Source organism: Macrobrachium nipponense, chromosome 1 (assembly GCF_015104395.2).
Source record: "Macrobrachium nipponense isolate FS-2020 chromosome 1, ASM1510439v2, whole genome shotgun sequence".
Classification (NCBI taxonomy): Eukaryota; Metazoa; Arthropoda; class Malacostraca; order Decapoda; family Palaemonidae; genus Macrobrachium; species Macrobrachium nipponense.
In genome coordinates, this window is record NC_087200.1 from 119,534,084 (window position 1) to 119,542,352 (window position 8,269).

Consider the following 8,269-nt stretch of genomic DNA (forward strand, 5'->3'; position numbering starts at 1 on the left):
CAGGGAAAAACCACTGTGAACTACTCCAGCAGTGTCATCTCGCGCACCTATCTCGTGTATAAGAATGGAAAGGAAAGACAGCCTCATATATATATATATATATAGATATACTATTATTATGCTGTCTTTCCTTTCCATTCTTTATCAAGACTGTATATATGGATGTTTCTTCTTCCTGCTGCTTTATAATAATTCGAAAAAGAAAGGGCCTTATGGAGCCCAAGGTAAAGGAAGTGTTTACGTTGGACATATTCTTCCATGAACTCTAAATAACACTTATTGAATGTGCCACATCCAGTATAACTTGTTGGGTTTACAATTTTCAAAGTATTGTCGTACATACATTTCATTATAATAAACATCAAGATAATGAAATGTGGTAATGACATACATTTCATTATAATAAACATCAAGATAATGGAAATAGTAATGACAAACTACATAATTATTTCAAGATAAAAAGGTTGATACACATTTTATTGCTTTTTCATTTATATAGTAATTGATGTTTCGCTTCGTTTTACTCCTTTGATATGCTACTTTTTCTTACTCCCTTCCATTCAGCCCTTCTGTTCAACCTGGCACTGGTTTCAAAACGTCCATCTTTTTTCAATCAGACAATGCATAATAAATATATTTTAGCTAGTTTATTATTATTATTATTATTATTATTATTATTATTATTATTATTGCAGTTTTTTTTATTACTGCTCATGTTTTCCTTCAACTGATACCGGAAAAGAAAAGGTTGATATATGTTAGTCTAAGAAAAGGAAGTACGAAGTAGAATTCGACAATGCCTAGATTATTTGCAGAATCAAAATCACTAAATCTCTACTGAAGGAAGACCTCTCAAAGCCAGTTAAGAAAAGGTACCGGATAGAGAGGAAACAAAGCCAAAGCTCCTTGTACATATTACTCTGGTCTATTACTGTTCACAAGACGTATTTTTCTTTGGATTCCAGCATTGTTCTGTCCCAGATAATTTCAACTGGAAACAACAGTAAGAGGTTCAGTTTATTACTGTGGCAGCTCTGTAGACAGATGTTTCTGTGTGATAGGAAAGAAATAAAAGGAATTGATTGATTTAATCATAATGACAATTTCTATACATGTATGAAAATCTCACCAGCTGCATCATGGCCTTCTGTTGTCCATGTTCAACTACTTTATCTTTTTTGACAGGATTAGAGCTCTGTAATTGTTATTATTTTGTATAACTCAGTTGTAGTTCACTTTGGCATCGCATGGGAAATGCACGGAATCTTTTATAGTGTTTAGCCTTATCAATCGAGTAATTATTGCCTGGTGAAGCATATTTGTTGTTTTATATGTTAGTTTATTTTTTTGTTTTAGCTAATAGACTTTCAATTTCTTCATCTGTTAACTAATCAACTTTTGAAATTTCTTTTCTAATAATTTTTGGTGTATATTTTTATCACTTAAAAGCACTTTTTCAGTAGCCTCTTTGTGTACCAATTTTGGACATATTAACATTGATTTTTGTTTGTTTGTGTATTTATGTGCAATTCTTGTCCTCCATTCTGCGTAGCTGACCCGGCGTCTGCGTCCTTGGGATTCATCTGGTGACGCTGCATCTCATGTCTGGTCTAGATTCCTTACGTCGTTTAGTATACAAATCTCTTGGAGGCCTCGTCCGCCACCAGTGGAAGTGTACCTAAAACTTCACTGTTAAAAAACACCTTCCCACTCGGGGGGAACATCCTTCATCTTCTACACCATGCTTCTCATGATTGGTCTGATCCCAGTAAAACGCCAATCAGAAGCGAAGATACGCAGTCTACAAGGATTGAAACTTCTGTCTGTGGTGAGCTGGTTTACTGGTATTGTAACCCTTTCCTACTTTTTATGTGATGAACGCATAAGTAGGTATGTGGTTCCGCGCCACTCGCAGCGACTCTGGGAGGTTGTGTCCGTTGTCCGGGATTTGTTTTGTTTTTTCTCGCCTCCTGAGGGAGAGAGCTGTTTATCAGGCGTCTTCCTAACTGTCTTCAAGTCTGTCTAGTCCTCGCAGCAGCCAAAGTTACATAGCATATTTAGCTATTCCATCTTGCTTCGTTTGTTACACAACTTGTGTGAGGCTTTGTATGAAGGCTTACTATATGAGTTGCTGTTTTCTGTCCATTTTTTTTTATGTTAATAGTAACATTGTGCTTACTACTTTCGGATTATTATTAATTATTATTATTATTATTATATTATTATTATTATTATTATTGTATGGGTTCGTCTTCGCACTCGAATGGCATTGAATGGCCACTCCGGAACTAGGTTCAGAATATATTAATCTTAATGTACACATTTTCACTTTTTAAAAAATCAAAGTGCATAAAAAATATATAGCTGTTTCTTCTTATTATATTCATAGTCATGAAGCGTCTGATTCGTTCACTCTTCTCCAGAACTAAAAACTATTAACAATTGCAATGTGCGTAGAAGTCAGGATATCCTATACGATTCAAAATAGTGATAAGCACGTATTCTGAATTTTCTTCTCCAGCTGTTTAGGTTTGCTAGGACAGTTTTAGAGGTATTTGAGGATAAAGAAATGCACTTTATGTCGAAGTGATGATTATTCCTTTCACGTGCGCCAGCGCTCTTGCCATCTTTACATACGCCGTTATCAATTTCTATCATAATTTCTCGTTCCACTCTCACAATCCCAGAATCAACATGAGATTTCAACTGGTATTTTAGATGATTTAATAACGTCATTTAAAATCACCAAATAGATAATAACAAAGATACCAGTACCTTAAACTTTTTGAGAATTGGTAGTTTGCAGAGATAGTTACACATTTTCTCGAATTAAGAAAGAATATCGGAATTCGAAACAAAATTTGGATGTTCCCGGTATAAAAACACGGAAATCACTAAACAAAAAAGAAAAAAGAAAGAAAGAAACGTAGAAATAGAAGCAGGAGAAAAAAATGACTATGTTGCATGAAAAGAATGAAAGTAAAATGAGTGAATAAGAAAATCAACAGTATTGACGGGATAAACAATCATTAAGGTGGATATAAGAATTATAAAAAAAGAGGTCATAAAAATAAGTAAGGACAAATGAGTTGACACTCAGGTTTGGTGAAGATAAAGAGCTGGAGATGTAATAGAAATAATGAATAAAAGTTTGAAAATAAATAGCTAAAGTGAAAAAGGGAGAAATCATCAAAGGTAAGAACTTTTAGAGTAAAAGGAGGAAAGTAAATTTAATAATGGAAATAGAGAATTCATTGATAAAATGAGGTTTAGCATAATTTGAGAAAATCAGATGAAAGTGGCAGTAGAGTGATAGATGAAAGGCCGATTTAGAGATAGCTGGAATGAAAATGAAAGTTAGAAATTAAGCAGGTGGTAAAACTCTCCGAGGAAGCTATAGTGTTTAAAAAGGCCATGGACATGTCAAGATGCAGCAAAGTTGAAAGGATGAAATAGAAGATTGATAAGTAATGCATAAAGTTGTAGAGGCTGTGTTCTAATTGGCCCCTCCATGTCGTTTACGACAGTATTGTCCTTGAATTCTGAAAGGTAAAGTGTGATTTAAAGGTCTATATATATATATATATATATATATATATAGATATATATATATATATATATATATATAATATATATGTGTGTGTGTGTGTGATTGTGTCTGTGTCTTAGAAGTTTACACCTGCAAAGATTTAGAAAACGAGTGACTCAACAAATACAACGATTACACACCTGTGACACAAGTGTGTCCAAAACTGGTTAATGATAATACTAATATTTACAAAACCAAGGTGATTTTGAGCTTTTCCTATGGTTTGTATGTGTGCATGTCCACGAAGCTCATATTAAATGTATATTTTATTAAATCAAACTGTGACTATAATGTACTGAAAACATGTTTTCCAAACACATACACGCGCGCATAATATATATATATATATATATATATATATATATATATATATATATATATATATATATGCACCTAGTGCAATAGATTGGATTCCCAACTACTCAGCAGGAGTCTCCAGGTTCTAATCCTGAGCCAGGACTTGCAGATGAGCTTGTTCCGTTGAAAAGCTCATTGTGATTGTTAACCAAAGCCTGAATTATTTACCAGCCAATTAGACGACCATGGAGGGATGCAAACAATGTGGGCGTTGACAAGGCCCTTGTAACTTTATCTCAAAGCTCTCGCTGAGATGTGCAAGGTTTATTAATACCTGTTGGAGTAACCACCTGTAAAGAGCATGGCTAATGCAGTTAATATTTCTTTTAAATTTTGGAAGTGAAATCGCTTCAGAATATATGTAGATTTGAGCAGTGAAATTGACTAATGTGACATGAGGCTCATTCAGTGTTATATCTTGCCTCTCTGCTTTCACATATTTTTATGATAACAGTGATAAAAGAAGCGAGGGTGAGAACTTTCAGTATATGTAGATACAATTTTGTAGTGTAAGAAAGGTTTTTTTTTCAAAGTTGTGGTAGTTGGTAATTGAGTAGAAAACATGGAGGTATTGCTGAAGGAGTTTTAAAGAGCTTTTAATAGGAGAAAGTTGAATCTCAGTGTTAACGGTTGTGATGCCGTGAGGACTAAATCATACTATAATGGGCGTAATGTCTGTCTGTCTGTCTGTCATTCAATCACAGCCAAACGGCTGGTCAGATGGGCATGAAACTTGGTAGGGTTATGGTGGGGACCCCTAAGATGGTTTGTAATGGGGTTTCATCCAACCTAACCCCTCCTTTGTAGGGGGTGGGGGTGAGAAGGGATTCCCTGAAACGGAGCTGTTTCTGGCCGTGAAACGAGGCTGGTTATTCCCGTAGACTTAGTTACTTTACGATTTTTCATAAATAATTTCTGTACAACTTCCCCGGAGAAAGTCGCGAATATTTCAGCTCGGACACAATAGAAGATGAAAAATTATCATCAATATCCGCAAGATTTTTTGAATAACTTAAATCCATCGGGTCTGCCAGTGCACAAAATAATGTTGAAGAAGTACTGCCCGGTAATGTTGCTTCGGAATTTCGATCCTGCCAATGGACATAATAAAAAGGAAACTGACAAGTTCCTACTTTCTACTCTTTTTTTTGGAAGACACAGGATCATAAGAGCATATATCAGTAGCCATAAGGCATTGACATACAAGTTACGTCTTTGCAGTAACATAATGAAAAGAAAGATACTTTATTATTCGTATCACCGTGCAAAGCAATTGACAAAGAAACGAACCAATCAAGATCCCTGTTCCGTTAAATGAAAGTCACCGACAAGAGAGAGAGAGAGAGAGAGAGAGCCATTTAACGACATTAATGCACTACAATTTTATAATTTTATCTTGTTATCGAAAAATGAGAGAGAGAAAGAGAGAGGAGATAATTTGTGATTCGAGAGCTAAGTAATCCGATAATCCCATCACCGTCTTCGTTACTTGACTTACATTGAGAGAGAAGAGAGAGAGAGAGAGACGAGAGAGAGAGAGAAGAGAGAGAGAGAGAGAGAGAGAATCATTAAAAGAGGGTGAACAATAATGAATACGATCTTCTTTACGTTCATTGATCGTCCCTTTACTTACTTTAAGAGAGAGAGAGAGAGAGAGAGAGAATATCATTAAAAGAGGGGAAACAACAATGAATAAGAATTTCTCTGCGTTCCGTGATCGTCCCTTGAATTACATTATGAGAGAGAGAGAGAGAGAGAGAGAGAGAGAGAGAGAGAGAGAGAGAGAGAGAGAGAGAGACTATTCGTGTAATCGCCCTTATTTTAATATTGCTGAACAAATAGTACATATAAATTTTTCACTTCTGCACCCGTATTTTATCACCCATCGTAGATGGGTAAGTTTGCTAGTATAAAAAACGGAATGATTTTTTAAACACATTTTCATTAAAATACACTGAAAAGTGAAAAATAAATTTTTTGAGACACACCAGGATTTTATTACAATCAATCATGTCTACAAAAATGAGAACGTGGGTGTCAAAATGGAAGGAAATGCTCCAAGCAAAGAAAAACATTTTTCTCATTTCTTGTATCATTTCTTTTCATGTTTGGCGCCCACACCTTTATTTTTTAGACATGATTAATTGTAAGAAAACCCTGGTGTCTCAAAAATAAATTCCATTTTTTAGTGCATTTTAGTAAAAGCTTGGGTTAATTTTTTTTTTTAGGTTTTTTATTTTATGCTTTTTAGTTTTGACAGAAATTATAATCGACTTATGATTTTAGTTAACGGGATTGATGTCCTGTCGAGCCGAAGAAGGTTTGAAAACCCCTAAGAGATATAAACTTATACTATCGAGCCAAAGAAGGTATACAAATCCGTAGTTATTAACCTTTCTACCGAGTCAAAAAAAGTTTATACAAGTCCTGAGATATTGGGAGAGGTCACTGTAGAGTTATGAGAGGTCGCTGCTGACCTACTGATCGTTTAAGGATGTATTGTCACTGGAACTGAATAGCAATGTAACATTTCAAGTCCATCGGACGAAGGGAATAGGTCGAAAATTGAGTTACAAATTTTGACCCCGAGAGGCAGACAGACAGATGCAGAAGTCAAGTCAAATAAAAGTAAGTAAAAACCAGAAACTCAAACAGAGTTGCCGGATTGAAAATGATTGGCACTCATAGGTATTTGTGAAAACAGTAGATTGCAATATTAAGATTAGAAAATAATTACAAAACAGAGTAAGCGAATCTTGAAAGGAAGCAAGATCTCTGCAAATGGAGGAGAAGAATGTTAAAGAGTGAAATGTAGGCTGAACGAAGAAAATGTTTAACCAGTACGTGTTAATGAAAGTGCGTATGAATGTTGAATGCTAGGAAAAGAACAAAGGCAAAAATTGTTGATACGAATTTCTTGTGTTATTTCAATTTGATAAAATAATATGAAATTGAAGGAAATGATAACATGCATTAAATGTCCTGAAGGTTCGGCTTAGCTACAGATGAATCACTGACTTCTGGTTGATGTGTTGTGATATATGGAGAGAAGAGACAAGGGGCTGCGAAGTGGTATTCGTAAAGATGGAACTTATCAGGGTGCGTGAGAGGCGAAAAGCTTGCAGTATGTAGAGATGTCGTCGCAGTCTTGCTTAGGTTTAAAAGACCCCTGGAGATTTTTCATCATTTATCTGCCACAGGATGAACGTTACAAGGACACACATTATATATATATATATATATATATATATATATATATATATATATATATATATATATAAGTATGAAGACATGAGCAATTACTCAAGGATAACCATATTGGTGTATGGGAGACGCGTTCTGTCTTTTGATCCAATTCATTTAGCGCCGACGTTTCATATCAGCTTGATACATTTTCCAGGCTGAAACGATTACACATCAATTGCGTATAAGTAGTAAAAGATACACACATTGTTTACCAACACCATAATTAAAAACCTTTTTAATAAATTAAGAATAAAAACAGAAACACAGAATAACGTGAAAGGGATAAGAGCGAATACAGAGAGAAAAAAATTAATTAAAAAATAATAATAGAAAAAAGTATATAATAATAATAATAATAATAATAGTAATAATAATAATAATAATAGAACGAACAAGACACCTACCCACAGCGGTAGCGTAAGGAGAACTGACACGAAACATTGTTATGGAGGGAAGTGTAAACAAAGCAACAGGTAATTAGGCAATAAACAGTTTGGTAGAAGATGACTGGTGGTTAAGAGTAGGTACAGTTAGCTTGATCATTATTGATTCAAGAGTGGTTACTGGGTTAGTTCGTCTATATATCGGGTTCTCCTAAAATATTAAAAAGACTGGCATCTATGTGTGTTTTGCAACTTTAACTGTGATTTCTCATGTTTTATTGTTCTGGATTTGATAGTCGACAACCCGCTCAGTAGCTAATTCCTTGATGAGAGGTAATCCGGACTTTTAGCAGCCTCCTGGTGCAACCGATGTAAATGCCGAAATCACATGTGGGACGGGACAATTATACTTATAAATGATACCGGAGACAAACAGGGGGCTGATCTTATCGTTAACTTGTAACGTGATTTGAAAGCATGAAGAAAGCAGTAAAACTAAAATTATCCAAACAAATGATAACAAATAGATTCTTTATTGTGCCCAATCTTGCTAGAAAATTTACCATGAACATATTGCTACAAAGTTCTTCAAAAAAGGTAATGATTTAAAGCGATTCTGCCAAGTTCACCAAAAAAATAATAATTTAAATTCGATGTAAAATAAAACCTAAACCCTAAAATGGGACCTGCTATA